We start from the raw sequence: 16,782 nt of genomic DNA, 5'->3' as shown, positions 1-16,782 counted from the left end.
TCTAAAGAATCCAGCCTATTTTTATGAAGCAACTACATAATAATGTTTCTCTCCCCACCTCCCAACAGCAGCCAGAGCTGGGCACTCCCATCTGTTGATCCTCTCAGTGCCTGCTCAATTTCTGTGAACAGTAAGGGGGATTTAAGACTATAAGCACATTAGCTCTGGGCAATTAAAATACACTGCTTATAGTCAACGCAGTTTAAAAAAGTGGATTACACAGAGCGTTGGGTTGTAACAGACAAGAATCAGCTATTTGGGGAAGAACAAGAAAAATAGTGTTTCAGCCTCTCAAAAAGCTATCGTTGTATATGGGAGTGATATGCCAGTGTTTTCAGAGGAAACCAACATGTATTTTGAAGATCATTAACTGAGTCTTGCATAATGATCATGAGTACATTCCTGATTTTGTGCTAGAATAATTTGGTTGCTGAAGATAATATGAAAGACTTAGTTGCATCCCTTGAAATGTTATTTTACTAGGTACAAGGTGTAATACTCAAGAGACACCACGTCTTACTTCTCTTCTGGAAAATGGTGAAAAAGGCTAGCCACCTCCTACTTACATTGAATTTTGTTCAGATAAATTGATTAATCATTTAATCCCAACTAATGCAAGCAGTGGTCTTAGAAATGACAGTTTATCTTTCTGCATTGTGTCATGAATCTTTAAACCAAGGACAGCTTTTAAGACTGGATGACCTAAATACCCTTTTCTAAATGTCTCTAAAGCAACCATTGAAATATGTAAACAATAATGATACAGAAATAGATTCCTGTTTAGGACTGTTAGATTCCTTACAAAACATTAACTACATTTTACATAATAAGAAAGCAGCTTTAATATTTGAAGTACATCTATCATCTACGGCACATCAACAATGAAAAGGGTGAGACAACAGTTTTCAAAGGGTGTAGTAAGAACAACAAAGCTTGGATGTTAAGAGTTTGCCCACAGCTGCACTTCAGATGCTCTTGAGGAACATACTGAACAGTGGGTGCTGTGAATTGTTCTTTTTCATGGCAAGTATGTTTGTATCCAGTGCAGCACAGTATATAATATATTTACCACTGAGATCAGAAGACAGAAAAAATAATCGCAGAATATTTGACAGACCAGGTTGGTATGAAGTGTTTCCTCTCAGTCTTAATGAAATAAAAAGTAGTAATACATTTCCAAAGCTTACTATTTCCACATTGGTTCCTCAGTTTTTCAAAGGCCACTTTAGGATTTGCTTTGGACTTCCTATGTTGTTGGGTTATGAACACAGTAAACTTGCTAAAGGAGGCACAGTAGGCATGCATCTGTGTGCAGTACTTTTCTGCTTTAGCAAAATCTGTATTTCTCACTAGCAGGGCAACTCAGGTTCCTTCTCAGAAAGCAGCTGTCCTGAAAGCACTCTTCCCATTTTCAAAGAGGGTGTACTTTAAATGATCATTTCAAGGGGGGGAAATCTAGAATGGAGTGACTTTGCATTTAATGAACAACATATTCATTTCTCCTTCTCCAGTTGCTTTCAATACTTAACATGGTTAATGTTAAGGGGGGAAGGAAAGGAATAACCCCTTCCCTACTGTGAGAGCATTTTATCCATAATCCCCTCTGAAGGGATAACGTATGTCATCTAGCATTAGGTCGCATGTGCCTGTAGGATTAGCCGTTAGAATGGGATGGAGTGGATTAAGTAACTACTGTCATCAGTAGCTTGCCCTTTGGACAACACTGGGTGAAGCAATCCTGGTAAATCAGAGGGCCTGGTGGGCAAAGGACAGAGACACAGTAATCAAAGCAGGGATTGCCAAGTAAGCCAAACAACAATCTGTATTAAATCTATGACAGTCATTGGAAGAAATGCATGCAGAAATGTAAATTTAAATGGGGGCAAATCAAGGCCTACTATGGCAACCAGTTTTATCTGCTCAGAGCAAAGTCCATCTGTCACCAGTGACAGTGAGTAGCTTTGTCTGGGCAACAGCGTACAAACAGGACAAGCATGTAGCGATACTTGCCTAAAATGTTACTGCAGACTTCAGCAGTTTGTGACTCAGGGCTTTTTGAGCCCATACAGATGGTGTCTTCATATATAATAGCTGTATTTCTCTTAAATAATAGCAGTATTTCTCTTCATAGAAGAGAATTTCTCATCCATGTATTCTGAAGACAAAATAACATATAGACCCTCCTGCGGCAACAAGTTGCACAGGTTAACTACGTATACATCCTTATTTTTGTTTTATACTTGCACCTGCTGCCGTCATTTGATTTCCCTGCTCAGATTAGGTATGACTGTGAGCAACTGCCTATTTGTTTACTCTATGCCACACATGATTTTCTAGATCTCCATCATATCCTCCTATAGTTTTATTTTTTTCAGTAGAGGAATTGTGAGCTATTTAATCATTCCTTATATGGAAGCCGTTACAATTTTAATTATCCTATTTTCTCTTTGCTGTACAGTTGCTTTCCTGCTGTATCTTTTTCCAGATGAGAAAACTATAACTAGGCAAAGTACACAAAAAATGAGTGCCCCTAGGGATGAGAATGGGATGTTTTCTGTTATATTCTATGAGTGTTTTCTAATGTTTTCTAACAGTCTATTTGTTTTATTGGTCACCATTTTGCACTGAGCTGATATTTTCACGGACCTATGTATTATAATTTTTTCTACTTCCTTCCTTTGCCAATTTATTCCTGTCCTTTTTACTCCTGCATTTTAACCAGTACTTATCTCTTTGAAATCCTGCCCTCTCATTCATTCTGGAGTGGTAACGGCCAGGTCAGAGCTCTTCCTTACAAATGTACTGTTAAGGATATTTTTTAAACAGAATCACAGAATGGAAGGACAGAATTTCTTGTGTTTTAATTTTTGCCCATTGCCACTCGTCCTGTCACTGGGCACTGCTGAGAAGAGTCTGGCTTCATCTTCTTTACTCACTCCCATAAGGTATCAATACACACTGGGACGAGAGGAAATGGCCTCAAGTTGCACTGGGGGAGGTTTAGATTGGATGTTAGAAAAAATTTCTTTACTGAAAGGGTTGTCAGGTATTGGAACAGGCTGCCCAGGGAAGTGGTGGTGTCACCATCCCTGGAGGTGTTCAAAAAGCATGTAGACAAGGCACTTCAGGACATGGTTTAGTGGGCATGTTGGTGTTGAGTTGACGTTTGGACTCGATGGTCTTAAAGGTCTTTTCCAACCTAAATGATATGATGATTGATAAGATCCACCCTGAGCTCCAGGCTCTCCCAGTTTCTCTTCATGTGACAGTTTCTCCCAGGATTAATTACTTTTCACTTACATATGCTGAATTTTGTCTTGCCATTTTGTCTCCTAGTGTCTCAGTAGTACAAGATCCTTGTACAAGATCTGCAGCAGCAGAATCAAAATATGTCACCTTCTCTTATCCTCCTAATTCAGAAAGGTACATGGTACATGACAGGCCTCAGCACACATCTTCCTTCTCAGATGCCACTTGTGAATTCCCACCCCCTTTAACTCCTGTCCTTTGCTTTCTATCTTTTAACCAGTTACTTGTCCACATGAAGATCTTGTCTCTTTTTCCATGGCAGCTTAGTTTCTTTATGATCTTTGATGAAGGCTCATGTTGAACACCTATTGAATGCAAAGTAGAATGCATCAGCTGGCTGTGGCATTGGCTTCTCAAAGAACTCTGATGTGTTTGTGTGGAATTAGTTAACTTTACAGAAGCCATTATTGTAGCATGAATGTGGCAAAGGGAGGCAGTGGAAATGAGGCTCCAACTTTCTGAAGAATCACAGAATCAATGATGTTGGAAGGGACCTTTGGAGATCATCTAGTCTAACCCCACCCTGTTCAAGCAGGGTCAGCTAGAGTAGGTTGCCCAGGATGATGTCCAGGCAGCTTTTGAATATCTCCGGTGATGGAGACTCCACAACCTGTCTGGGCAACGTAATCCAGTGTTTGACCACCCTCACAGTAGAAAAAAAGTGTTTCCTTGTGTTCAAATGGCATTTCATGTATTTTAGTTTGTGCCCATTGCCTCTTGTCCTGTCACTGGGCACCATGGAGAAGAGCCTGACTCCTTCTTCTCCATTCCTTCCCATCAGATATTTATACACCTTGGTAAGATCCCCCTGAGCCTTCTCTTCTCCAGGCTAAACAGTCCCAGGTCTCCTAATCTCTCCTCATATGAAAGAAGCTCTAGTCCCTTCATCATATTCATGGCCCTTCAGTGAACTGGCTTCATTCAGTATCATTCTGATGAACTGGACCCAACACTCCAGTGTGGTCTCTACCTCAGCAGAGAAGAATCACCTCCCTCGACCTGCTGGCAATGCTTTTCCTAATACAACTCAGGAAGCTGTTGGCCTTCATTGCCACAAGGGATGCCTTCTTAATTTTAAAATCTCCTGTATCTTGCTCTTTACCCATGTTGGCCTTTTGAATCTTTCAAAAGCTGCTACTGACAGGTAGTTTACAGTTACACCAAGTTTCAAGTATGGTGTCTTTAAATAGTCTGCATTTTGCCTACACTCTACTCTTTAGTCTTCTTTTAAGTGCTCTCCATCTTTTTCTTTTTTTAAGTACTGGATTTTCCTCCTTTTGTCATTTCTGCAAGGTTGTTGAATACAATTGTTACAGTAAGGCTTTTTCATATTTACATTTTGACTGTTCCTGTCATCCACCACAATATCAATAGTTGTTCTTCCTCTTGTGCTGAGCTACCTGTAGTAGAGAAGTTATTTTTGAAATCCAAACCTAAATTCCTAGCACCATCTCTAGACATAATATTTTATCTGACATACCCTGGAGGTAACTGAAGTTTTTATTATTATTTAAGTTTCCTCTCCTCTCAGCCTCTCTAAGAGACTCACCATAGCTGAGAGGCTCATCACGTCATTGTCCCTGTGATTGCCTTGGTCAGGCAGTCCATTGCACACTCCCGATCCTACACTGGTTTTGTTTGCACATTAAGTAATCAGTTTCCAGTCAGGAAAAGCCTTAATACTAATAGTCATAATAACCATGTGGCTCAAAGTTTGTCCAAACACACAAGCCGGCTGATAAGCTAAGAACATAAAAACCTATCAGAGAAGCCATGTAGCAGTTCCTTTATGGCAGCATGAATGCGGCAAAGGGAAGCAGTGGAAGTGGGCATTTGGCACAGGATGGGCCATCTATCTCTGGCAATACTTCCAGCAGATGGTGTACCTTCAAAGTTTGGGCATCACTGTGAATGCATGGGCATAAAAAAGAAATATAGCGCAAAGAATGCGTTGTCCTCCTCTCCTTCAAAAGCGCAGCTTATTTCGTCCACTGACATACTCAGCAAAGGACCCTTGTTTCTGTGTCCAACTGAGGGCTTATGCCAACGTTAGTGTAACTGTGCCATCTTTGTTCGACTTTCTCTTAAGCATGGTCCTCACTAGGTGGCCATGGCAGCATAATAACAAACATTGTGCATCATTAGATCTTCCCTTATAAAAACTGCAGCACATCAGGGTTTTGGAAGGGTTTGCATTAGTGTGTTGAGTAACGCTTTTGCACCCTCATCACATTTCTCTTGCATTTAGAATATATTATTATGAAAGTTTCTACTGAGGCGTGCTGATAATCTGTTGTAACTCCCTTTTAAGAAGAGGTGTAGGTAGTCAGTAGTTCTTGCTATCAAGTCTATCATAAAAAATTACAATGATTTTATGATATATTTGTATAATCCCTTTCTCCTAAGTGTTATCTGTAAACTTTGTAGGAGGCTTTCTAACAGCTACTGAAGTGCAGCTCTTTGAAGTAAAAGCCAGAAACTGCGTAACACATCAACTTTGAAGACCAATTTAGAAGAGAAAGCAAGGCAAAATACAATCTCCATTTGAAACTGAAGCCAAAACACAGACGGACACAGTCAAAATGTAGAGATGCTAATAGTACCCTTATACTGTTGCAAAAATTGCAACGGGAATCTACAGCTCAAGTTCATAATCTTTCTCCTTACTTCTCATTTGATACAAAACAGTGCCAGTAAATGAGCAAGCCTCCTTAATACCAAGCTGAGGTACTGATTTCCTATTATTTCTATATTTCCACTGCACAAATGCCTGGAGACTTTCATTAGAACGGGGTCCAACTGTATTCATTTCTGCAAAATCACAGGGCTTCTGAAATTGTTGAAAGAGAAAACTAGCCCTACTTATGCAGGCAGGAATTTTCCCTATAACATTGAGTTTTTCTTGGTGATATCTGTCTCCAAATAGGGATCAGGCTTTATGTCCTGGATGGCAACATTAAGTATAATCTGCTGTCATCTCCTCATGACAACATGTAAGCCAAAACACTTGCAAACAAACCAAAATATTTTCTTCTGGATCAGGAGTTTAAATTAGATGACTGAATTTTCCTGGCATGAGAGGATTATTCCTTGTCTTTCACCTAATCCTCCTCTGTTATACAATATATATAGTTACACATAGTTTTTTGTTTCCCATGGGTTTGAAAAGATTACTTTTCCACTGGGTTTCCTGCATCACTGTAATACTTCCCCTTGATTCTCTGGTTTCGTCTGTTCAACTCTGTGTTTATAGTGTGTCCGGTAACCTGAATGAAATTACAGTTTTCAGATCTGTCATTTAGTCTTTGGATACACTACTAGAGTCCCCAACGTCTCGTATTCAACCTTTAAGATCTTTTGTTCCATCATTCGCCATCCATTGTGTCAAAGTAGTTTTTCCCACAAGCGTTTCAATTACAAATTGATACTTAGTATTTGTTAAGGACTTTAAAGCCATTGGTTTCCATTTGTCACTTGAGCTTTCCACCTCAGGTCCTAGAAGCACACTGAGCTTTGGAAGCACTTTTGCAGATCTCATATATATTTGATCCTTTGATCTTACGTGTCCTTTGCATTCACAGTTGTTTTAACAAGATAATACAGGTTTAAATCATCTTCATTACAATTTGAGCTGATGAGGCACAGTAGGTTCACCCCTCTAAGTGGTGGGAGAATTTGAAGACCCATGATATCAGTAATTTCCTGTTTTCTATGACCTTTTTATAGTCTGTGCACCTTCCTCAAGCAAAATGTTTTTTCAAGGTGCAATATCTATGTCTCTGTCTTGACTAATATTTGACAATCCATGAATACCTATTGCTATTGCATTTCAGCAGAGATGTTATCTGGCTTTTCCATGGGCAGTCAGGGGTTCTGGGCTTCCATGGGCTTCTGAGTTTGTCTGACTGATGGTTTTTCTGTGAATTTCAAGTCCATAGTGTAATTCAGTTATTAGTAGACAATACAGTGGTGCTTTTTCATCTTTATTACCAAATATAAAGTGTTACGATCACTTCACATTTTGGCTTTTTTTCAGCTCCTGTTAAGATCAGTGAAATTAATCTCTTCTTGACTGAAAGGTCAGCACGACAAGGTTCATATAAAGTCTTCTACTTGCAGATCATTTCTGAGATTTACAGTCTGTTTCCATACATTTACATGCAACTGTAGTTTGTGAAATTAGAGAAATTCTTCACAGGGTACTAAGTAATTAGATTTTTTCCATAGACAAAAAAAGACCTTAATGTTAAATTGCCTTCCAGAAACCTAGCTACTTTTTATAGAACTATTTAATCGTGAGCTTTTGTTATTTTAAATCTGTATATGTCGTAATATCTGAATGCACATACTGAGCACGAGAGGATGTAAACTGTTAGCAGTCCAGTACCAGACCTCTTGTTTTCATTCACTACCCATTTATACCGGGGTTAGTCCTGTTCCTGGGGAACTACTAATAAATCTCACAGTGATTTCTGTATAAGCAGAACTAAGTCATAATTTTTTCCTCTTCGTATATCATGCACTCTGTTTCCTTCATACTCTGCAGTGACTCCTTGCACCTAATTCCTGGTTTTTTAGTCTTCCATTGGGTTTGCCTCTTTCCTTTTTTTTTTTAATTTGATGTCAGCTATGGTTTCTTGGTGCATCATCTTATGTTGCTTAGTGTTTTAAGACCCACTGAACAAGCAATTGCAAGCATATATTTTCAGTAAGTTTTTGTTCATTTAATCTGATTCAGTGTGTTGTGTTGAATGGAGAACGCACAATGCTGTACATAAGAAAGTATTTTTACATAATGTTTTGCTATTCAGGATGAGTTCATGGACTTATATAGGCAGAAATGGCCCATAGTTTTTTCTTTATTTTCAAAAATAGCTGGAGACTACTTTATTGATGATAACCAAGAGTCAGCATCTTGAGCTATCTGACATACTCCAGTATTTCTCTGTACTTCTCTAGGAAGGCTGGTGTATTTTATCAGAAAATGTTGGCTTCTTAGTAAAAAGAAACATGAATGTGGGAAAGAATTAGGGTAGAACTGTTCTCAGGTAGGTCTTGGCAGAGCTCACCTAGCTGGAGGGATCTTGAAAATTGGGAGAGCTGTGGCCTGAAGTCAGGATGCAAGGGTGACCATGAAGAACAATTTCTGGAGGGATGATAATACAGAGGAGGCTAGTCAGGAAAACAGAGGAGTCTTTTCAACAACATACAAAGGTCTGAACAGATCAGAAACTCCCCCTGCCTTGAAATCTAAGCAACAACCTGATTTCTTGCCAAATAAGCAAGCACACATTCTATAATAATACATTTTCTTAAATACATGTGCATGTCAACAGGTATTAAAATTGCTTAGAGCTTCTTATTATTTTACCCTTTCTGCTTAAAATAAACAATCTCTCCCTGATCATGGCTACAGGATGTTTCATGAGATATGACTTCCCATACAAACAATAGCTGTACCACTCCAGCTGAGTACACACAGGGAAGGCCCTGTTATGTAGTGGCTAGATCACACCATGGGATTTGGTGGCCAAGGTTCAATTTTGAGGCAGTTCACTGTATGACCTATAAAAATGACATTATGTATTTATGTTATCATTACCTTCCTTTCTTCATCTGTAAATTTGAAACAAGATAATAAGCTCCTTTACAGAACATTTCTAGTGATGGAAAGCATCATGAAAGAGCTAGACATTGCTGTAGAGCCATACTGTGAGGGAGAAATAGGGTGAAACTTTAGCTCCGTATGCTGGATTCTGTCTTACAAGCACTACAAAAGCAGAGAAAGTTGATATTAGAAAACTTTCTTTTGACCTTTAGACACCTTAAGCTTTCTGCTTGCAGGGCACATTGGCAGGTGGCTACTAGCTGACATGTGAAAGGCACTTCCCAAATTACAGATATAAATAATACTGGCTACTTCTTCATAGCTTCCTTTTATCCTAAAGTTGCATTGTCTGCTAAGATCGTATTCTAGTCAAACTCAATCAGATCCTACCTCTTCCCCAATACAAGCTGAAGGTATGGTCCCTCTGTGCTGCCTGTGACATCTGAGGAACAGCTGGAGAGTGTACATGATCTCTATGCTTTGGGAGCAGACAGTGCAGGGGCACTCTCTTCCAGATGTTATTACTGCTAGGGAGGACAGAGCAGCCCAGATCTGCCAGCCATTCCCTCACTAAGTTCATGGAGTTGCAATAGATTAGCTGCACAAGCTAATGTAGCCCTGAGACTGTACTAGCAACATAGAAAAGGTTCACTTTTTCTCCACAGCTTCCATAGAAATGCCCTTCCATGGAAAGGCCCTTCCACCAAGATGAGTGATCAGCTGAGTGCAGGTTCCAGGATTTACCCTTTCAAGAAACAAAATTAGAGGAGTTTTTCTTCCTCTCACAGAAATGTGCTAAATTAAGATGCGCGGCCATTAGTAAAAATTGCCTATAAATTCAACTAGTATAAACAAAATGAGGCTCATCCTGCTGTGTAATTTAGACATTCATATGTATCACAAAAGGAGCAGGTAAGCTCTGCCTAGACATTACAGAGAACTACAGGCTTTAAAGGATTGTAGACTCTTAAGCAAAAACTAAGGCATGGTTTAATTATTAACTTGTACAAGAGATTGAATAGCTCCAGGGCATAAACTGAGATTATAACCATCCATATTTTAGGAAGCATGTCATGTTATTATTTGCTCACCTCTCAAAATGAAGACCTCCTTCCTAATCCATTATCCCTCAGCAGCCCTTTTTCAGGAGAGAAATATACTTGCCAATACAACAAATGAGTTACATGATTCAAGTGCTACAACATGAAGAAAAGAGTTTGTGCAGCTCCTACAATCTTGTTTTGACTAAAGCTAAGGGGTGGCTTTATTAGCTGCCCAGAGACAGTCTTAATATATCCTTCACAGCACAGGCACCCAGGGACCACTCCGCAGGCTGCAGAAGCCTGCCTGAGACCATAGTGCTGCCAAAAGCGGGGACTGTATTCACACTCACAGCTACATGCTCCTACTGCTGCTTGATCATGTGCAGTGCGAAAGCTCCAATTCGTGACTGAAAACAAACCTTGCAGAAGGAAGGTTTCTGTCAGATCAGCAAGTTGGTCTCACTCCCCCATGGCTGCACTATATGTATGGGCAGAGCTGGCACAGGTGAAGTGGCAGCAGCACATAACCAAAGGGGGTGAAGGGGTCCACCCCACTGTCAGTGGCAGCAGTCTTAGGTCTGCTTGAGCCATTCCTGCAGTCCATGCTCAGTATGAATTTAGACAATTTCAGGTTCTGCAGACAACAGAAAATTGGTAAGCTTTATGTCTATAGGAAAATACCTTTATTTCCACAGCAGTCTACTATTAGAGTAGCCTGCACTTCTCCATCTTAATTATGTAAATGAAGCAGTAAAAAATTAATTTTGTCTCTACCAATTTTCTTCCATTTTTAATTTAGCTTTATTTCTGGGAAAATTTGTGCAAATATTTATATGAACAAATAGTTACCATCGAGATCTATCTTGATTCATAAATAGAATCTATAAGTCAGAATCTCTGTCTTGTGACAAAGACGATAGCTATCTGCTTGGAGTACTGGAGTATTTTAGATTCTGCAGACAAGTAATAAAACCAGCCTCTTTTAATGGGATAGATTAAATCAACCACACAAACGTAATTTCAGCCTAGGAATTCCACCCACCAAAACTATGGAAACAGGATACAAAATTGCAAACATTACATCATCAAAATTATATGGCTTAATAATACCCTGTGTACATGAAACAGGAGGCAGCAGCTTTGGGGCAGTGGATGACATCTTCTCTAGACATCACATGCACTACTGGGCTCATTGCGGTATCCTGGGAGTTCATAACAAGAAGATCATATATCCACAGGTGATATAATCTTCCATTGTTTCAAAATTACTTTGGGGGTATATACAACTCCAAGCTTGTTGTCGACTTTAATTTTTCTTGAGTGGTGATGTGGAGACTGATACAATCCAAGTAAAAACAGGATTGTTTAAGGAAGGAAGGAAGGAAAGTTTTTTACAAAAATTGTTCAAAGACTGATAAAATCTGATGACTTGCGAAGAACACAGATACTTCTCACCACTGTGTACTAGATCATTAACTATTGTTTTACTAATAGATGTCGGAAGAAGAATTTCATATTGACTATTTAAATATTTCAAGTTTAGCAGGCATCCAGAATTCAGAAACTTTGAACTAATATGCCTCCATAAAGGATTGCAGATTATTTTCTGCTACAGCAGAACTCCAAAAGTATTAGAAGTATAGAAATTGCTTGAACTTTTTGAGCTCTTGAGGGAGGAATGAATATCAAATAAAATAAGAATTGTCATCTTCTGGTAGTGTGACGTTTTATTTATTGTTTCTACAGCTTTTGGACTTCGCATTTTCCTTCTGAAGCTGGTTCAACGTGCATATTGATTATGCCACAGCATACATCTTTGATCGGCCTGGATATATTATAGTTGTGTGTGTCTGAATGAATGACAGAAAAGTACATTGCCTGAGATGAGACATGGTCTATATATAAATTCTGTAATAATTCTTCTAAGTAAGCAATCAAGGGCTTGGATGGACCTCTTTCCATAGTTCCTCTAGTTTCATTACAGATGAAATACAACACAAAATATTTCACTAAAAAATCTATGGGCTTTTCCTGCTATATTCTGTAAAGTCTATGCTACGTCCTTTTATCAAAAGGATTATAATGCGTCTTTTTCTACCCTATCTTTTAAAAGTCTGAGTGCCTAGTCCTAGGTCCATAAACCTTTCACTGTATAAACAGTATCACCCTTACTTTTTTTTTCACTGCCCTATACCTTTGCACGTCTGAAATCCAGCTGCTTGGCACATCACCTTCCATCACAGCAAGCAGTATATATACATGTGTTGGTGAAGAAACCTGACCATGTACTGTCTGTGTACTCAGCATTCAGGCTAGTGAAAACCAGAACATGATAGGTTCATAAATTGTTTCCTATGATCTAAACTGATCTGTCTAAAGTCTGCTCTTTGAGATTGTTTTATAATTGCCATCTGGAAGCTTCTTTCCTGGTTGCCTCCTCCTCACCCCTGGCATGAGCCCCATCCCCTGACAAGTGTCCTCCCAGCAGAGAAACATTGAAGAGTCTTTCACCTTTTGCTCTCAACTTCATGCTGAGTACAGAAGGTTGGAGGAGGCTGCTGAGGGGAATTCTTCTCCCCAGTTGTGTCCTGTCCCTGCAGTGCTCCCACTGGCTGGCATCCGGGAAAAATCAATGGTTCTGCCGTGCATCATGACACACAGGTGCAAATATTGAAATGCAGCTATGTGAGTCTAATCCTGCGTAATTTAGCCCATCTTCTGTCCCTTTTGTCTGCAAATCAAGCTAGACTCCTGCAGACTTGGCATACTCATAGAGTAAGTATAGATAACCTCTGAACTCAGTTGCCAGGACCTGTGCCTGGTTTCTCACTGGGCAGAAGCCTAGAGTCATTTTAGTGAAGCTAAAGAGTTACTAAACAGCAGCTAAAGATGCTATTGGGGCAGCCACAGGGCCTGTCTGCTCATGTGTGGAGGTTACAGTTATCTGCACTGCACTAGGGCTTACCAGACAACCTGTAATACCTGAGTCCAGATGGCTAATTGTCCCCTACTGCAATCTCAGCCTGTATTTCCACAGATCAATTTTTTTTCTATATATTAAGCATTCAACCCTATGGGCAAAAATTCCAGAAGTTCTTTATGCATGTGCTGGGCCCTCTGCCTTATGGAAATTCATGATGCCTTATGAAATTACTAGCAGAAACCATCCAGAATCAACAGGAATGACAGGTGAAACTCACAATTTCCCTTGTTTTACTGCTTTCCTATGATCTCTCTTTACTTTCATGATTAGCACAGCTATTGATCTGTTACTGGCTAGCATGGAGAAAACACTATTGGAGCTGGCAGTTTCTAGTGAAATATTTGACAGTTTGCCAAAAGCTTTGCAATAGAGCAAACCTACCAGGTTTGGGGTTTGTAGTGTTTTTTTCAGTGGTACTAACCCATAGCCCATCAATGGTGGTAACAGTAGGAAAAGAGTAACGATAATACTAGGAAAGAGCACATTGACTAGACACTAGTATGGGAATCGTTTTTAGGTCACTTGCCCTTTCTGCAGTCCTGCTTTTGAGGTCCTCATCTGGTACCAAAGGGCTCTGCTGCTGACCTGGTAGCAGCAGTGTTGCTGCCTGCAGAACTCCCTCAGGACAGTGAAATCATGGAGCTCAGCGGCAGTGGGTGCAGAGCTCACCTCTGCTGCACCCACTGGGTAGGCCACCCTCACTGCTTAGATAAATCTGGTTACCAGCTGAAAGTTTGCCAGGTTCTTCTTCCTACAGTAAGGAGCTAACCAACTTGAGGTATGTGCACTGACTTTCACCCCAGGTTTTCCTTCCTGCTCTCCTTCTGGTAACTCAAAAAGTCAAATGCCAAGGCATAAGCCTTTTTGTAGGATTGGAAATCTGAAGGTCTGTTCCCAAAAGTCTCTGGTCTCCAAACACCATAATCGGGGTGCTCACAGCACCTACAGTCTGTGCAGGCTGTAAAGGAAAGTGACATGAATGCAGGAAGGTGCTGTCAGAGAGTATGTTTTCAGGCAAGGCTGTTCATCTCCTCATGATTCCCAGGACCTAACTCAGTATCTCCCATTTCTTTCCAACATTCACTTGGGCCACAGAGAAGGTCTTTGCTGGGTCAGCTGTGAGATCATGATGAGGCCTCTACACCCAGTTCCCTGTCCTTCTCCATTGAGAAGCAGGACACTAGTCCAACTATTAACCAAGCAAGCTGAAATTATGTCTCATTATCACAATCCTCAATATATTTTCAGTATAAGGTAATATTATTGAAGTTGGTACACTGAAAAGAAGAGGAATGTATGTGCCCTTTTATGTCATCCAAGGCAAACTAGGAGAGAGACACACACAGCTGGATGATTGAGAACTTCTGCTTTCATAGAGCAGCAGTGTCTTAAACAGCTCCTTCCTCACAACCACTCCTGATCCACCTTGCCAGCTAAATTTTGGTGGTTAGAGTTTGTTATGGCTGACAGCTGACAGGAAGAAATAAGGAGAGGTCTGTGGAAAGGAAAAGCCAGACAGCATTTTCACAACACTGTTTTTAGTGATAACTCCCTTACACACTTTCAACATTGAAAAGGCTATTTGGTGGCCCAAATCTGCCCAAAATGGCAACATCCAGCCAGCATCTGAAAAAAAAGAGTTTTAGCCCTAAAACACCAGTCATATATTACAATATTTACCATCATATATCATCATCATACCTCTTAGGAGCTTACAAATAGAAAAGTCCAACAGCATCATAAAAACCCTTTTACCACAGTAACAGGAAAATTGTTAATAGATGTGTGCTCCAGAAGGGTCTACAGACCATCTGCTCCACTATGTGATATAAGAACAGTACTTACCAGAGGAGGCTTCCCCATCAGGGTGGCCAGGTGAGGGTTAGTGCCGATTTCTTTTCCTCCTGCCATAGACTTTGTATCAGAGGTGTTCTGGTATAGAATGAGGTCCTGCTGTTATCAGTCAGTCTCAGTGCCCTTGATAGCTTTGATAGCTTGCTGATGTCAGCTTTAAAATGTGGCATGAGGGTAACTCTGCAAATTGTCCAGCCTGTTCCAATACAAGCAGGTGCCTTCAAAGCAGCCAGAGGTCTGGTTTTGTCCTTGGCTTTCTCATAGCGTGGCAGAGCCTTCATGAGATATTCATGTGGCATCAGTTTGTGTACCAGGTGTAACATTCCTTAGCTTTTCCTTTCATGACTTCAGAGATTCTTCACAAAGACATCCTGAATATCCCCTTCTTCCAGAAAGCACAATGTGCCAGGCTTCTGCATTGTTCTTGGTAGAGATAAGTGGCATGGCAGTCCTTTACAGTGTTTACAGAAAGGTTAGAGTGTGCTCTAATATGACCCCAAGCGCATGCCACTGCAAACAGACTGATCCTAACCATGGGCCAACATTTAAGTAGGGAGCTGTCATCTGGTCAACCTCACCTCAGTGCAGTATTGGGCACAAAGGGTGAACACATGGGGCAGTCCTTGTGCAATACTGGCAGCAAAGCAGCAGCTGGAAATGCATCTCCTGAGCCAGGAAAGTTGCAGTGGCCTTAATGTGCTTTGAAAGAGCAACATTAAAAACTTACTGCCTTGCCAGCTAATGGCATCATAGTACAGCAGGGTCATTTCAACACAGCAGAACTAAGCTGAGTAAACCCTCTGCCACCCATGCAGGAAAGCTGACATGGTATGCTTTTAAGGTATGCCCTGTAGAAGTTGTAAAAAAATGCATCTGTGGAAAGGTATAACAGATTTACCGATGATCAACCTTTTTGATGTAGTAACAATTTGTATGAGACATTAATCAAGCCCTAACTCTCGTACTTTGTTGCAGATTTTGTAATAGCTTGTAGAAATAGCCAGCTCTGTACCCTTGGTTTTCCTCAGGCAAGGTATGGAATTGCAACAAAGAGAACGTCGCTGATAAAATCTAAGCCATGATCAACTTCCGACATACTGTGTAAATGTTTGTAGATGGAAATATATTAATCTGCAGGAGTACAACATCGCTTTGTACTGCTTAATATTTTTTTTATAGGAATAAAAGCAGGATTGATACAAGGAGGAAAATTACACTTCTTTGGAAATATCATGAAAGTTAAAACTGGCTTTCCTGGGATTTTTTTTATTATTATTTTTAAGACTCTGGTATTTTTATCCTTTAAGTAGACCTTAATATTGAAGAACAGAAGACCAAGAGATCAAGCCATTATTTCTTGGTGAATCAATTTTGTACAGACAGATTTTTTCTCCCATTGAATATGGTTAGTTTGCTTTTCATAGAAGCTACTTATATGTCTCCTTGTGAGGTTTGTCTGGGATTTTTTCAGTATTTCAGCTCCCCTATAAACCACTTTTATTTGCTCAGTATCGCTGATATTCTGCTAGTTCTGCAGTTGGCCATAGTGCTTTCAGGAATACCAGGTCACTGCGCAATTCTACTTTGGATGCAAAAGTATGCCGAAGAAGTCTAAACCCAATGAAACCTTTTTGTATTTTAGTGTCTGGCCATAGATCCTGTAACTGTCATAAATTTTTGATCTTGCAAGAAACAGCTGGTGCAATAACCTGTAACTAAGTTAGAAGGGGAAAATGTTGATGCAGCCTGACTCTTAGAAAAGCAGATGTGAAAATTGTCCTGAAATTGTACACAGTGTTAAGGTATTTGTTGTTTTCCAAGTGTGAACCATATGTAAGATGCAATAAATGTTCTTTCAGTCTCTGATGGAATCTGAATTTTGTCTGTAACTATTGAACAGACGCCTTTCGTGATGTCTACAGAAGGAGAATAACTCAATTTTCTGACATTGTAAGACAATATTCACAAGCCTTTGGCATAATAGG

At 40.0% G+C, this 16,782-nt stretch overlaps 1 protein-coding gene across 1 annotated transcript in view; it reads right to left on the bottom strand.

Moving 5' to 3' along the window:
- RAB18 (RAB18, member RAS oncogene family) overlaps positions 1-15,230 on the bottom strand; it is a 35,510-nt gene extending 20,280 nt beyond the window's left edge. The window contains exon 1 of the mRNA XM_049798370.1: positions 14,789-15,230. The gene's annotated coding sequence lies outside the window, so the exon portion shown is untranslated. The remainder of the gene's footprint in view (positions 1-14,788) is intronic.
- Positions 15,231-16,782: the final 1,552 nt, after the last annotated feature.

This window comes from Accipiter gentilis, chromosome 4, assembly GCF_929443795.1.
Source record: "Accipiter gentilis chromosome 4, bAccGen1.1, whole genome shotgun sequence".
Classification (NCBI taxonomy): Eukaryota; Metazoa; Chordata; class Aves; order Accipitriformes; family Accipitridae; genus Astur; species Astur gentilis.
The sequence above is the reverse complement of the archived record's forward strand: the minus strand, read 5'-3'. Positions and strand labels throughout refer to the sequence as shown.